This window comes from Chanodichthys erythropterus, chromosome 7, assembly GCF_024489055.1.
Source record: "Chanodichthys erythropterus isolate Z2021 chromosome 7, ASM2448905v1, whole genome shotgun sequence".
Classification (NCBI taxonomy): Eukaryota; Metazoa; Chordata; class Actinopteri; order Cypriniformes; family Xenocyprididae; genus Chanodichthys; species Chanodichthys erythropterus.
Window position 1 is genome coordinate 614622 of NC_090227.1, and position 9110 is coordinate 623731.

The 9110-nt window shown below is 39.0% G+C and overlaps 1 long non-coding RNA gene across 1 annotated transcript; it reads left to right on the top strand.

Moving 5' to 3' along the window:
- Positions 1-5233: 5233 nt before the first annotated feature.
- Positions 5234-7828, top strand: LOC137022520 (uncharacterized). The gene is made up of 3 exons (XR_010895397.1): positions 5234-6861; positions 7130-7214; positions 7362-7828. It is a non-coding gene; the product is annotated as an uncharacterized lncRNA (long non-coding RNA).
- The last annotated feature ends 1282 nt before the right edge of the window (positions 7829-9110 follow it).

Below are 9110 nucleotides of genomic sequence, written 5' to 3' on the forward strand. Positions count from 1 at the left end.
AGATAGCCTACTTATGAGGGCCAGCGCTCATTAGCATAACCTGCAGGGGTGGCTGGGTAATTATGAATCCAGACTATGAAGCTAGACCTGGTTTTAATGTGGTCAGTGTCCAATTACATGTCTGCACGTCCACTGAGAAGAAGAAGATATGGTCTTTGACCGACTCCCCTGGCTATATGTACACCCTCATGAAAAAGAAGTGCACTTAAAAGCAACTTCATCATTACAAATGTATTTAAATAAATGACATTTATTTAACATTAAAATGATAATTTATTGATCATTTTCAGTATGTTCAGCAGTAACTTTAATCATATTTCAAAGACAATAGAAGTAACTAAAAAATACATATAAAGATGTACTGAAGTCCTAACTTAAGTGGGTCAAAAACTCTACATTTTACATATAAACTATAATAATTTTTAATTTAATGGCAAATAACAAGTGTTAAAACATGTCCACCATCAGACAAACATTAAATCATTAGAATTGAACAACATTAAATATTAATGGGGTCATTAACTGCACTGTTTTATTGTTTTCTAATGTTTCCTGGGGTGCACTTATAATATTAATATGCTTTTTACATAAAATAGTCATAATTTAGAAATAAAAGGCATTTTTCCTACCCTGATTTTAGCTTCTGATTTGAACGCTCTGTTTTAAGGGGCGTGTCTCTGTGAGACTTCAGTGGAAACGCCCACTGCTGTGATTGGCTGACATCTTTCCATATGAAATAGTACTATTACTGTCTCGAAAACTTTTATCACATTTTGCTATTACAGTTCTCAAGATTACCTAATCATGAAAAGTGTTAATTACAGCATTATATTTAGATCGTGGCATGAAAGGTTGCAGTGATGAACATTGTAGTCGATCACAGACATGTTGTTGAGATCACGAAAGCAGTGATCTTGTTATTGAAACTCAATTTCTGCACACTAACGAATGCTTTCATCATAACTAACAGTGCAAACTCAATCTAAATAAGAGATTTGTTGAATAGTCCAGAACTCAGTCACTGATAAACTCTGTTTGATTGACAGCTCCAGTGATTGTAAAGGGAGCATCCTTTGATCACTTTCTATATATAATTTAATCACCGTTTACAGATTATTTTCATCCTAATAAGAGAAACAACATGAAGTTGAGCGTTTAGTCACTGGATTGATTTACTGACACACAGATAAAGATCATCTGACTGTACATGAATCATTAATATCAGATCAGGCATTAGAATGAACACAGTTACTGACATGATGTTGCATTACTAACGTAATAGTCTGTTTGCGCTGAAATGAAATTGATTTACCAAAGAATCCACAGTGAAATGAACCGAATACAAATAAATAAAGCTCAACTGAGACATTCACATTGTTGAAAATAAATAAGCATATTCCTGCATTAGGATCCTTTGAAAGGTAATGTTATTTTAGTCCTGTATCGCTCTTCTCTCCTCCTCATCTCACTGACACACCGGTGGGCGGAGCTAACGCATGCAATGATGAAGTAGGCGTTGATTTCTTCTGCAGAGGCGGAGTTTCACCATCTATAGACACATTCCAGGATCAGTCGTTCTCTGGATCTGGTGTCAATAAAAGCTTTAATTGGACTAACAGTGAAGTTTTCAGTTCTGAAAACAGGATATTCTTATGACCTCTTATATATCAGAAACTCAAGGAAAAGTTGATTTCTCAGTTCATGACCTCTTTAACACTGAAATTTGCATTTTTTTGGCCTATATTATGTGAAGGCCACAGCAAGTAAACCATTTGCAGGTTGATTTCCCTGAGAAGTGTATTACTATGCTGAAAAATCCCCCAACAATAGCACTGAATTAACCAGCTCTTGCCTGATTACAGCCACTCCAGCCATATTTACGTCACGTTCATCAAAGCCTGCGTCCGGTCAGCTCACAGCAGGACTCAGATCTCCATCTGTTGAGATCATGTCAGAGCTCGGTCACGGTTCACGTCATTGGACTGGGATAATAAGCAATCCGTTTGTACAGAACGGTCACACGTGCAGCGCAAGATAAGTCAAACACTTCATTATGGAAATGACTATGGAAAGGTCGTGTAGTGTGTTGTTTCCACTCTCACTGCACTCGTTTAGACTACACGCTGTCAAAATGTTCGTGATTTTAAAGTCGGCGTGAAATAACGGCGTGTTATTGTGAACAATAAATTACATTTATGCATTTGGTAGATGCTTTTATCCCAAGTTTGCTTTTATTCAAGATGTATATCAGTTCATGCATTCCCAGGGAATCAATTGGCGTTGCATTGCATTTTCCAAAATAAAAAAAAAGAAAAAGAAAATGGCCCTGACTCCATCTGTGAATTTGGTTGCCAGATGAATCTGGCTAACTGTTGTAGATCACATATACTTGTCTCTCGGTTCATGACGGCAGAGACACTTGACATTCAGCTGTGGACATCATGAGTGCTTTAGGAAACGCATTGGCAAGACTCAGACTATAAAACATAAATCCCGCTTTCAAAAGCCTCGCTTTGATGTCGGCCTGTCGTCATGGAAGCACAGCTTGATATTTCCAGCAACAGCATGGATGTGTGCATGAATGCAGAGGAATGGAGATGAAACATCACTCGACTGATTGTTTTAAATAGACGCCCTGTTGGCATGTGAGATAGGAGCCTCCTTTAACAAGCTCCCTCCGCCATGAAAACCCTTCTTCTGCTTCATGCTCTCATTCTGGCGGTAATCATGGCAGAAAGGTTTCGGCCCAATCAGGCTGGTCACTGAGGGAGGCTCGCGTGCGCAAGAAAAGCAATTTAAATCAAGAAGCGAGCTGTCGCCTATCTAATCTGTTCTTCCTTCCTCCGTAACTTTCCCCACAGCTGATGCTTCACTAGGACTTTGTGAGCTGTAACTTCTAGTTGTTTTCTTTTCCACTGGCCATCGGCGAATACTAATTAATTGTTAATGAATCCCTGTGGAGTAAAGCATAATGGAAAACCTGGGAAAATAGATGCTGAGCTTGAACTCTCAGTGTTAATACAGCTGCCAGGCCTCTATCAGTCATTACAGCAGTGACAGACACTTCAGGTGCTTTTCTCGCTAATGAACACCGAACCGGACTGGACCCTCATATGTGTTCAGCCAGTTGTGTGTCACATTGCATTAAATATTGCCTTTTGAATTTGCATTGAATTTGAATTCAGGATACAGAATCTGATTTTGGATTGATTTGATTGCGAGTGAGACTCCGCCCACAATCTCTTCTGATTGGCTGTGATTTTGAACAATGTAAGGCTGAACACCATTACTGACAATCCTCATTTTGGCTGCGTGAGATTCTCCAGCTTTGTTGTTGTTGAGCTGTTAAAGCCCCGCCCTCTTCTGGAAAGCAGCATCTCATTTGCATTTAAAGGGACACACACAAAAACAAAAAAAAATATGACAAGCTATAATAAATGATCTGTGGGGTAATTTGAGCTGAAAGTTCACACACACATTCAGGAGACACCAGAGACTGATATTACATCTTGTGAAAGAGGCATTATAGGTGCCCTTTAAGTCATAATTTCAATTTAGTATGTAAATTTAAGTTGGTATGTCATCATCTTTGAGTTTTCATCTCATAAATATGACTATGTCATGACAGTTTTGACTTTTTATGTCAATTATGATTTTCAAAAGTGTGATTTGTTTTCATTCTGTGGTGGAAATAGGCTTCCATAATTATTGTATTGTATTGAGTTCATTGTTATTTCCTATTTTGTGATTTATACTGTAACTCATCACTTTCCCCCAGGAAATTAATACAGTAATATCCTATTCTTTAGGCATTATAGCGTTTCTATTACACTCTCCCTATATCACGATACTGCTGTGTTAAAGCCACAGATATATTTCCAAAAGATTTTTTTTTTTTTTTTTGCATTAAATCAAATGAAATGATAATAAGCATTGGCTGAGTTGCATCTAGCATTATAGCATATGAAAAAAATGGACAGACAAATTGCTTGTCACTGGAATCTGTACATCACAATACGGAGAAAATCTGTCACTACTTTCATTACATCACAAACTCAGATTTTTGCCCAAAGCGGCTTTAAAGTTCTCGGATCGCTGTGTATGTTAAAGCTCCCAACAAATCAGGTGTCTCCTCAGTAGTTCTACCTGTTAGTTTTTAAATAAAGGATTAGGAGAAACTCTGCATCCCTCACAGATGTTTGCGTGTGCATTGCATGCATTTAAGAGCGCACAGCAAGAGGGCCTTTAATAATACACTGTATATATCTATTGTAATGCTGTCAGCCCTCAGCGTACAGCGAAACACCATGCCCCTGTCCCGGCCCATCTGTCTCTGTAAGCACTGGAGCATGCAGCTCTCTATATAGGGGGCTTCTTCCCCGCAGAAGATATATCTGCCCTCAAGAAAGACAAAAGGAGAGAGAGATGGCCTGCAGTGTCCTGATGAACCCTATTGAAAAGGTCTGGAGGGAGGCTTGTGTGCTTAATAGGATTGCTTCAGTTCTCTAGGTGTGATTCCCACAGAAGAGGAGAGACCCTGAATGATGTGCTGATTGATGATCCTGCTGCACACATTCCTCAGCGGATGCTTCCGGGCTACTCCATTTGAAAGCATAATTCATACGTATGTGGAAATTAGGTGTCTCGGTCTGGGACGCTTGGAGAAAACTAATAGAGGATATGACATGTTTTATGGACAAGTGAAAGCGAGGCAAGAGTCTTCATCTATTAAGATGAAGGGTTGTGAATGAATATGGAGCATTTCTGCATCAGCATGATTGGAAGTTATGAAGGAAGAAATACTGAAGCAGTTCAGGTTCAGTCAAGGTGAATGTGGATGAATAAACTTGCTCATAAGTGTCACATCTTGAGGAATCATGCCTTCCTTGATCTTGTGAGGTAAAAGAGCCTGATGTTTAATGCAAATGTATAGTTGCTTTCAGAATGCAAAAGTACACTCATGTGTACCGTATTGAATGTGTAGCATAGTATTTTCTATTTTATGAACTAAACGTTGACCACAGAGGGGAAAAGTTGAGAAAATAAGACACAACACTTCCTTTTCAAAGTGTATCCTTCCCTTATTTGTTTGGAGAATGATTGATCAGGGCCACCTAACATTTCCTTCCTTTCCTCATACTCATATAAACACGTTGAGTCGGAGGCGTGTGAAGTCAGTTATGCAGTGGGAAACCTGGGAAAGTAAACACTCACACTTCACCTGTGCTGATAAGATGCTTATCCGGAGCGCTGGCTGCTGTTTATCTGGTGTTCTGTTAGCCTTTAGCCTCCACAGCTTCACAGGCATCCTTCATAATCAACTATACAGCAGCTCTCACACTGCAGAAATGCGTCCTTATAACGCTGTGATTCGGCTCATGTTAATGCAAATATATCACACTACGCACATCACATTCTCTGAAACTGCATGTGGATGGCGTGTGACGCTCAAAGAGACACACTTCAGGTAACAAAGTAGTTTTAGAAACACTGGAACGAGTTTTTAGTTTGCATTTCTGAAGTCTTATCGTAATTGCCCTACATTTGACATTTTTGTCTCATTCCCTGTTCTCAGGGAACCATGGTTACATGCGTAACCTGAGACGTTTTGTAAGGCTGAACACCGTTACTGACAATCCTCATTTTGGCTGCGTGAGATTCTCCAGCTTTGTTGTTGTTGAGCTGTTAAAGCTCCGCCCTCTTCTGGAAAGGGGGCGGGAGCAGCAGCTCATTTGCATTTAAAGGGACACACATAAAAACGGCGTGTTTTTGCTCACACCCAAATAATTTGACAAGCTATAATAAATGATCTGTGGGGGATTTTGAGCTGAAACTTCACACACACATTCTGGAGACACCAGAGACTTATATTACATCTTGTGAAAGAGACATTATAGGTGCCCTTTAAGTCATAATTTCAATTTAGTATGTCAGTTTTAACTTTTTAAGTTGGTATGTCATCATCTTTGAGTTTTCATCTCATAAATGTGACTATGTCATGATAATTTTGACTTTTAATGTCAATTATGATTTTCAAAAGTGTGATTTGTTTTCATTCTGTGGCAGAAATAGGCTTCCATAATTATTGTGTGTTGTATTGAGTTCATTGTTATTTCCACAGTGATTTATTTATTTATTTATTTATTTATTTTGCATTAAATCAATTGAAATGATAATAAGCATTGAAAGAGTTGCATCTTGCATTATAGCATATGAAAAAATGGCCTTTTTGTCTCCCATTTGGTGCCATAAATCAGAGTAAACTGTATAGGCATTCACATTGTGATATAGATTGTAGTGGGCTTATGTGGATAATCAGATTTTCTTTAAAGCTTCACCGTCTGCTCTTCTTCCTCCAGCGGCTCTCAGTAATGCATCTCTCTCTCTCTCTCTCTCTCGCTGTGGTCCAGATGCTGGCCTTCATTAAGACACGGCAGAGCACTTCATCAGTCCCAGCACGCTTCCCTTCATCCCTCCATCCTCTCTCTCATCCACCTTCTCTTACTCCGTCAGCATTATAGTGACGTGACAGATTGAGGAGCTCCTTCCTCTCCTTTTTTAATGTTTGCTTCCCTGTTGGTTTCAGTATCTTCTCCTCCATTAACTCATTACACATGGTGTTTTTCATGAGAATCAAGCAGTGGTCCATATGCCTGTATATTCGCTTCTGTATTCTTCTGAAGCTTCGTGTTAGGAATGAAATGAAGTCTTTCTTCCTTTAAGAGCCCTTGGGTTCGGGTGGAGGTGATGTTTCCAGGTCAGCTCTAACACAGATCTGTGACCTCAGGGTCAAGTCACCGGAGTCACCGAACGCGTGAAATCTGATCTCAGATCAGCAGCATCAGTCTATAATGCATGTGGGTCAGTGGTCACTTTTTCTGTCTGGATCTTTCAAATTATTCCAAAATACATAAAAATGCACTTTATTCAAATGCACATTTTATGATATTATTAATATGTTTTAATTTATGATTTTTTGTATATGTTATATAGAGTCAAAAACACCCGTGATGTCACTAAATTAGGCTGAAATTCTATCTGACACTCGTGCAGGGAAAGCTTTTAATAAGTTTTACTCTACAACAAATATTCTCTCTGTATTTATTAGTATTTTTGCATGCATGTCTAGAACTGAATCAAGTGAAAGTACGACACTGTCGTTCGAGTGCTGCACAGATCTACGGCTACGACAGTGAGCAATCTGGCATTTCATGGTCAGCACCATTTGCTTTTCTTTCCATCTAAACTCATATTAAGTTTTTTTTTTCTTCCTGAGAGATTGATGACACAAATATTGTACATCTAAAGTGGTTCTGCATGACTTACCCTCTCTCTCTCTCTCTCTCTCTCTCCTTCCCCAGGCTCCTTGTAGAACAACAGCAACAATAAAAGTCAATTCAGTTTCTTTGTTCTTCACCTGTGAATCTCAATAGGACTGATAGTTGACTTTTGCACGATTGTCTGGTTTTTCAATCGATCTGCAACACAATAACGTCGCTCTGCATCTGTAACCCGGACACAACACACTCTTATGTGGAAATATTTCTCTTTCTCATGTACGTTTTCTTCAACAAAAGCTCATCCTCAGGAGCGAGCCATTAAAGTTTCAGGGCGTCAGTTCTCTCTCTTTAATCTCACATTCATCCCTCATAGTTTATTGAATATATATCCAGAATGAATCATTATCCAGCTGTAGGTCATCTGTCCGGCTCAGTCGAGCTTATGTGCCTTTATACCTCGATATGCATCAAATATTTGTCCCCTATTGTTGATTCAGACCCAAAGGACATATTTTTTCTCTTATCAAGGTAAGGTTAACAACAGAGAAAAAGAACGATTCATTCAAGAATCACCAGTGCAAAAGTCTCTACTCACCTGCGATTGTGTCGGTTCCTGCCGTTCACACAATAAACTGTTGATTTTACACCTGTCGCCATCATTGTGTCTGTGCCAGAGAGGATCTGTTATGATTTACAAATCAAGCATGAAAAAGAAACAACTTGCTGATGTGAAGTGACAGCAGAACTAGCCAAAACTGTCACTTCCTTTTTATTATGTCATTTAAAATGTTCACTATTATTAAGTAAATAATAAATGATGTGACGGGTGGAAATCAAAACTTTTTGCAAGCACTTAATAGCTGATGTTTTGTGTTCATCTCGAAGGGTCAAAAACATGATGTTCTGTGTATTTCATGGCTTAAAGTAGTAGCCTAGTATGCCATCACATGCTCTGTTACCATATAAAAGCATCTCGCGGTCGATCCATCAATATCTGCCGCCTTGTTTGCTGGAAATGTTTTTGTTTTAGTATGTATGAGCTGCGAGGCAGAAGCGAAACACTGAAAAATGTATTTGCTGTCGGGTGAAATTAGGTGCCAGAAGGCTTTTCAATTAGCTGCACTTCATGTGTCACTTTGCATCAGGACGAGAGCAGAGTGAATGTGTGTGTGCTGCTGTGAGGGAAGGATGCTGAGACGTAAACGTACGCACTCACACCTGGAATCCGGGGAATTTGCTGCATTCAGACCATGTCGTAATTACCCTAACTTTGAGACGACAACACGTCACATTCAATGGCAACACTATCAACACCTAATGAATCAAGCAGGAGCTCTCAGAAAATTCCCAGGTTGCAAGTTCTACAAGGACGTGAACGCTTTTTAAAAGATGGAATCTTGTAATTACAATGAACTCACAACAATGAAAGTCACGAGGGACTGAATGTGATAATGGCGCGTATGCTTAAAGGGTTAGTTCACCCAAAAATGAAAATAATGTCATTAATTACTCACCTTCATGCCATTCCACACCCATAAGACCTTAAAATCTTCAGAACACAAATTAAGATATTTTTGATGAAATAGCCAGCAATGACATTTCCTCTCCAAAAATATGTTTTTAGTACATTAATGGATCTTGAGAGAGGAAATGTCATTGCTCAGGCCTCACTGAGCCTTCGGATTTCATCAAAAATATCTTAATTTGTGTTCTGAAGATGAACGAAGGTCTTACGGGTGTGGAATGAGTAATTTTCATTTGTGGGTGAACTAACCCTTTAAGTGTCCTAATGTTTGTATTTTTGCATGTTTTTGTGGCTCCATCAGTCTT